This window comes from Nuphar pumila, chromosome 3, assembly GCF_984573655.1.
Source record: "Nuphar pumila chromosome 3, dmNupPumi1.hap1.1, whole genome shotgun sequence".
NCBI classification, from domain to species: Eukaryota; Viridiplantae; Streptophyta; class Magnoliopsida; order Nymphaeales; family Nymphaeaceae; genus Nuphar; species Nuphar pumila.
The window spans coordinates 146,284,223-146,292,233 of NC_143251.1; positions in this window are offsets into that span (position 1 = coordinate 146,284,223).

The window sequence follows — 8,011 nt, forward strand, 5'->3', positions numbered from 1 at the left end:
TCTTGATAAAAGCCCTTAGCAACAACACGAGCCTTGTAACGAGCCACAGAACCATCAGCATGTCGTTTTATGCGAAGAACCCATTTAGATCCAACAATGTTATAATGAGGACGGGGAGGAACAAGGTACCAGGTGTGGTTAAGGCGGAGGGCGTGAAACTCCTCTTCCATAGTGGTGCGCCAATTAGGGTCAAGGTTGGCTTGTTTGAACGTGGTAGGTTCGAGGGTAAGAAGAACATAGTTGAAGTAGGAGAGAGATAAAGGATGGCGGGTAGTGATGAAAGCACGAGGTTTAAGAGAGTTGGTCATAGAACGGGTGATCATAGGGTGTGTGTGATCGGGTGGGCGAGTGACTAGAGATTCAAAGATAGGAGAAGAAGGTGCTAGTGGGTCGATGATAGAGGTCACAGACAAAAAGGGAGCACATGAAGGGTGAGACTGGTCGATAGGTACAGTGGGTGGTGAGGGTGTAGAGGAAGAGGGTCAAGAGGTGGGAGAATTACGGGTGGTGAGAAAACCCACGCACGAGAGGTGGAGGAAGAAGGATGGGAAGAGGAAGGGGAAGGTCCAGTGGTAGACTCGTTAAAATAAACATGACGGAAAATATAAAGGCATGACTGGTTGGACTTAAAACAGAGATAGCCTTTATGACTAGAGGCATAGCCAAGGAAAATACAGGGGATAGTCTTAGGCTAAAATTTGTTGGTACAATATGGAGTGAGGAGGGGATAGCAACATGCTCCAAAGACACAAAGATGGCTATATTCGGAGTTTTTTTGGAAAAGAAGCTCATACGGGCTTTTACAGTTAAGGACAAGAGTTGAAAGGCGATTGATAAGATAGACCGTAGCTTGAAAGGCATCGACCCAGAAAGACTCAAACAAGGGAGGATTATATAACATGCTCAGGACGGTTTCAACAACATGTTGATATTTGCGCTCAATAAGACTGTTTTGTTCGGAGGTATGAGGACACGAATAATGATGAAGTATACTATTGTCCTTTAAAAACTTTTCAAAGTCACGACTGGTGAATTCTCTTCCATTATTCGATTGAAAAGTGTGAATGGATTGTTGCAAGTGCTTTTCAATAATGTGCTTAAAAGTCTTAAAGCATTCAAAAACTTGAGCCTTAGTCTGTAACGAAAAAAGCCATGTAAACCAGGAAAAATCATCTACTATAATAAGATAAAACTGAAACCCTTCTCGTGAAGGTACTGGAGCTGACCCCCAGGCATCAACGTGTAGAAGTTCTAGAGGAGACTAGGTAAAAGAGAAAGATTTACCAAACGGGAGTTTATGAGCTTTGCCAATAAGACAACTCTCACACTCTTTTATTTTGTCATTCTTATTAACAAAAATATATTGTTTAGAATTTAAATAAGAAACAATCTTTTTATTTGTATGACCGAGGCATTGGTGCCATATATCAAAGGATGTCACTGTACCTGCATATGCCACCACCTGTACTGGACCATCAACTTTAATTGGATACAGTTCTGTGTTGGATGTCGGTCCTCATAGACGAATTGTGCTTGTCTGTAGGTATTTAACACAGAATTCAAAAGGAGTGAATTCAAAAATACAACTATTATCTTTAGTAAACTGGCTCACAGATAACAAGTTCTTCGAGATAGTAGGAACATAAAGAACATTATTGAGATCAAAAGTAGAACCATGGGCATTTAGAGTAAGACTACCGACACGTGAGATATGGAGCATCTTACCATTACCAACCATGATCTGCTCACTCCCTTGATATTGCGACTTTTGAAAAAAATGATTATCATCCATGATGAGATGATTGGTAGCACCGGTGTCAGGATACCAGAAATTATCTGTGTTTTGCTGGAGAGACATAGCCAAAAAGGCTTGAGGAATATCCCAACATGTTTTGGTTACATGGCCACATTTTCCACAGAATTGACAAATGAAAACTCCACGACCACCCTACATTTGGGGCGCAGTATAGTTGTTAGACACATTTCTTCCTTATTCTCTGCCACGATTGTGATAGTAACCACGCCCACGACCTCTGCCTCTGAACGTAGAGAAGGCAGTGTGCTGTTGTTCCTGAGTTTCAGAAGGTTTGGCGTGAGTAAGAAGCACATGCCATTCTTGATTAATGAGCATATCATACAGATTCGTGAAGGTATACGTAGCAGAGTTGGTAGTAATAGAAGTTACCAAGCTTTTATATTCAAGGGGAAGGTCGTCTAAGGTTATTTGTACCAGCTCATCATCTCCTACAGGATGACAGGCAGCGACAAGAGAGTTGGCTAAAAATTTAATACGGTCCAGATAGGACAGCATGTCCATGTTCTCCTTTTTAATAAAGGTGAGATCTTTCTTCAAAAGCATGAGTCTCAAAGAAGATTGAGACCCATATGTTTTTTTCAAGAGAAGCTAGGCTTTCCGGGCTGTTTTAGTTCTTATGATTTGCCCGAGAACTACTTCAAAGACCGTAGCTTTAATCCAACTAAGGGCCAACTAATCAGAATGAATCCAAATAGGGTAATTCGGATTTTTGATCTCACCTCCATCTTCAGTAGAAAAGGGATCTGATTGTGGGCAGGATCCATCAACAAACTTAAAGAGATCTTGACTTATTCAAGTTGTGATATCCATAGCAGGTAATTGTATTGATTCAATTTTATCGAAATTAGGGTAACAATGGCGTTCCATTGGGTCATGGAGGACGAAAAGGATGATGAGGCTGCCATGGATGACTCGTTGGAGAAGAAAGGCTCTGATACCATAAAAGAATTGCAAGAGGATTGTAAACCTTGAATTTTTTGTACGCTTTTCAGAGAGTTTGAGTAATCTATTTATAGAACAAAATTACAAGAGACGTGTACACAATAGCTTACGATAATATATAATTATCGTTTTACCAAAAAATGATAATCACTAATTATCATTTTCTGATAGATCTTATCAAGATCGATAGCAACTGTAATATCATGTATTTTCACACTTAGTTAAATTTGAGATTTTTGAAAATTTGGCTAAGTCTAGGAGAAAAATCGCTTAAACCTCAATTTTTAACCGATGTTTTTTAGTCTGGGCTTGGCCCATGTCCCATCGACAAGGTCGTAACAAGCCAAACAAAGCAAGATAAAGAGTTTTATTTTTTACTTTTAAATTCAAGCAAAATTTAGGTTATTTTTTAGCAAAATTTGGAATTTGATATTCATATAATATGTTGTTGGATGTGTCTCAGAATTATGAGGGCAACGATATTTTACTTTCCTGAATTCGAGTTCCAGTTGGCCTGGAAATCATAGTTTTTAAAAAATTGAGCAGTTTATCAAAATAGATCGGGTTGGATCCGATGCATATGATCTGAATTAATATGGGTTTGGATTTGATTCAAGACCCACTTTAATCTTGGTCTAATCCAGATTTTGATCCAATTTTGTTTGGATATGGGTTTGGATTTTTGGATCTGGGTCCATATCCAAATCCATGTCCAAAAACATTTTAGCTTTAAATTTAGTTTAAAGCTATAAAATAAAGTTAGTTGGGGTTAAAAAAACTCATAGAGTAATTGAACTAACTTTGGAAATTCAAAATTTAATTAATTAATTAATTATTAAATTAAATTTTATTAATTCCAAAATTTGAGTTTAGGGTTGAGTAGGACTTCTTAAAAGAGTCCTCTTACTTACCTAAGAAGCTCCAAGAGGAATTAAGAAGGACTTCTACAGGATTTGGAAAGTTTTAAAAAAAGTCAACAAGAGAAATTTTTAAAAGTTTGAAAACTAGGGATAGTTTCTCATATTGGAGACTCTCCAGCCCTTTTAGAAAGGTCTGGAGAAGGGGGAACGTCACCCCCTCTCACACTCTTTATATATATAAAAACGGGGGGAGGAAAGAAAGAAAAGAGAAAGAGAGAGGAGAGGAAAATAGAGGAAAGAAGAAGAAGGAGGAGCCTCTTCTCCACCCATCTGATAATTTCACCATCAATTTCTTATTCTTTTTCAATCTTTGCAAAGGTACATGTCTCCTCTTTTTGAATATAAGTGAAAAATTGAATGCCCGTTCGATTTTATGCAATGTCTTGGATGGAAATCCATGAAAAAACGTTTAAATGGTTGATTTCTCAAAAACACATGGAGGATGATCCATGGATCTTCCTCTGTAGCTGAATTCTTCTTTTTCTTTCATCTTTTTATAAGCATATGTGGATGTGAACATGCTTTATCATGTGTAGCTGAGCTATGAATCTTGTTGATGCATGATTGTGTAAGTCTGGTCATGTTTCCAATATGTTTTTAGTCATGAGCTATGCATTGTCCATACATGATTTGAAGAAAAGAAAATTTTATTTTTCTGGGTGGTGCAAGGGACTTCTTTTTTTGGTCTCACGGTCTGGCCGAACAGACCAACCAAGCATGGCTTGGCTGGTCAGGTCTGCCAGGCTCGACTGGACTGAGTCCAACAGGTCTGTCAGGGCCTGTTGAGCCACAGGGCTCAAGTTCATTAGCAGAGAAAAAAAAGAAAAAAGAGAGGGGGGATTTTAAAAATAAAATTTCTTTTAAAAGCTTGTTTTTTTTAGCTTGTGGGGTTGTCAGCCATGCCCTGACAGTACACGCATGCACACAGGCCTGGGCTTGGCCTGTGTATGGGCTATTAGGCCCAGTTGATGGGCTCAACTCAGCTGGCTCGGCTAACTCGGGGCTGGCAGGGACTGACCAGACCCAGTCCAACCCTTATGCAGGACTGAGACAGGCCTGACAATCCACTGTCAGGCCCGACCAGGGTCTGCTCAGACCAGACCCAGCCGATCTTGGTCGGCTGGGCCTGTTTGTGACCCCAGCCGACTAGGTCAGCTGGGTGAAAGCCTTTAATATATATATATATATATATATATATATATATATATATATATATATATATATATATATATATATATATATATATATATATATATATCACTTGAGCAGGTCAGATCCTGTTGGGTTTAGTCCAGCCAAGTGGTTGGACTGGTATAGGGGTATGTCCAGGCCACCCGCTCCCTGCCTTGGGCCTACAGGTCCCAACCGAGTGGGGCTCGGCTGGGGCTGCAACTTATTTCCTAGAAATAAAAAATACAAAAAGGAAAAGTATATATATATGCCTTGTGATGTATCTAAAAATTTTCAGATTTAAATGAGTGTGTGCATTTTGAGTTGAGCACATGCCAAAAACAAAAATGCCTTATTCACATGTTCTAGCTTGACATGACATGGTTTAGTATTATGTTACTTCCAGGTTGTTATCAATGCATGTGCAAACCTAGAGTGAATGGGTTTGGCTTCGTTATAAGACTTTAAGCTTATGTTGTATATATGCACTTTGAATCTCATTTATATTGTGAATGTGATTTTTCACTTGCCTTGATGGGATATGACATAAGTATAATGTTATTATGAAGCTGGTTTCCAATGTTTAAGTATACATGAAATTATGTGGGTTTACATGTATATAGTTGTATGAATGTTCACAGGTAGAAGAATGCATTGACATGAAAATGTGCATTAAGTAAATGTGTGCACTTGTCATAAGTATATGAATTGCATAAAAACATATGCAAAATGACCACACTTAAACACTTGCACATGGATGGTGAACACATGCATATATTTATGGTGGCTCATGCACATTATCAAATTGGTATGAGTGAATGTGCATTTGGAAACATGTTAACATCATTGTATATATTGCATATCGTTATGATTTTTGCATATGGTGCATCGATGATCAAAATGAATCATCGTAGACCTGGTGAGCCTTGAGCTTTGGTTTTGCTCTTCTTTGACTTATTAGAAATGTATCACAGAAATCACATTAATGTTGTTGCACTATATTGCACTGTTTTATGCTTTTTCGCTGGCGGTGGTCCTATGGTGGTTCTCGCAGAGGAATATGCGAACTTTTACCTTTGTTTGCATGCTGAATTATAAATTAAAGAAATTAGATAATAATAATCTAATAAAAATAAAAGAACATTGTAATATACATTCTAAGATCTTTCATCGAAAGAATGAGAATCTTAGAGTTTTGGGTTTTGGAGACCACGAGAATACAAAAACTCTGTGTGCATGATTGATTACCCCTGAACCCGATATTGAGGTTCTTTCTTCTGTCCATGGTTTTAGGAAGAGTCTGTCATTTTACCTGAGGGTGGTGTGTAGACACAACTATTGTTTTGGTATACCAAGAAAGTGACACTATTGGATATGGATGTCCTTAGTATCCCGGCATTAGATGTGAAGGTTTGATGTTTCGAAGGTGATTCGGTCGAGGGCTAAGTTTGGAACCCAGTAATAAAATTCAACTTATGTGCTAAGTTACCCTGAGAACCCTACTTGACCTCGAAAAATTTTACCTGTTTGATGTATCTGCGGGCAACAATAATAAAAAAAATGAAACTTAAATTGTGTACAGTTAATAGGGACATGCATATAAAAAGAAAGGTCTAATAAAAGATAATAATTTACGCATGCATTGCACTAAAATTATGCATATTCTTGTTATGTATTAGATTGTGCATAGTTATTTATTCTCTTAATTGGTTACGTGTTGGTAAATGCATGATGTTGTTCCCTAATACATGTTAAATATTTGTATTGTTTAAATTGTGATCTTTGTTATTTATTAAATATTTCCTCATGCTTAATAATTATTTTCTATTGCATAAATGCTTAATTGTATTATGAATTAGTCATAATGGCATCTCTCTAAATTATTACATGAATTCTTATCTATATTCTTTATGCTCATTTATTTCATTATAGGGATTCGTACCCAGAATTCTTCAAATTTCTGACACCCTACTTTTGTTATTTTTCACAGCCTTAGAGTATCAATGAAGTGACTCGCTTCTGGGAAAGCTATGAGTGCTACACGTTTGCTAGACAGCTTCACAGATTAACAACATGCCTCTGCTTTTCTATACTTTTCATTTACTTTTAATTGTTCATGCACTCTGAATTTTCTTATTACAATTGTCTCGAGACTACTATCCATATTTATTTAATAAAATTTGGTTTGTTATGGTGTTGATGATAAATGTAAGATTCTTAGTGGTTTGTTTGGTTATCCAATTGGGAGTGAAACTGTAAATGCCCCGGGTCTCTGGAAAGATTTTCGCAATGGTTTAAAAAAAATCATGTTTTTAAGGTGTATGAGTTGAGGTCGTTACAACAACTGTATGTGGGACTCTTTAGCTGATAAAACTTTATCAGACTAGTAGCAGCCGTATGATGGGATATTCAGTGTTCCAGTGTATCACGGATTCTGGAAGTCGCATTTTATTTATCTGGAGGTAGGTCACAGTGATTTGAGTGTCTGCAATCTCTTGAAACTGCATTTGGGTTATCAGAATCCTGATTCTTATCAACTTTCACCACTGTATTTGATTTATATACTTTTGACAAGATTCAAATGGGGCTAAAGAGATTGGTTCTTAGTGAAGACTGAGAGTGAGCAGTACCATACATGATAGTGAATTTTACCACAAATGTGAGCATATGAAAGTACTCTGTCAAAACACGTAAAATTGTTTGCTTTTTAGTTCCTCAGCCCTTCTGGTTTTCATTAGATGCTCAGAACCACGTGTTTTAGTTAAACTTCTGAAATTATATGAATCCAAGTTTGAGATATCATTTTAGTGATACAACTAAACCCGAACCCAACAATTGGTTATTTAGGCGGTTTCAGGTACACCCTGTTGGTGAGGTACCCGACCTGTTGACAGCCCTACATATAAGTCCCACGATGAACCCAATATGTTCTATCATTCTTGGTAGCAAGGGATGCAAAGGGCTCAAAGCTCTAACCTGATTATAAACTGGATCTGACCCATATCATGAAATCTGAAAATCTATATCCAAATCCAGGTCGAATGTCAGGTTTAGGCAGATACGGGCTGGAATTGGATTAATAAAATAGGGATTGGGATTTGGGAGTAGGTGCTAACAAAACTTAGGTTCATACGTCAAGTGGACGGGGTGTTGCTAGGAAACG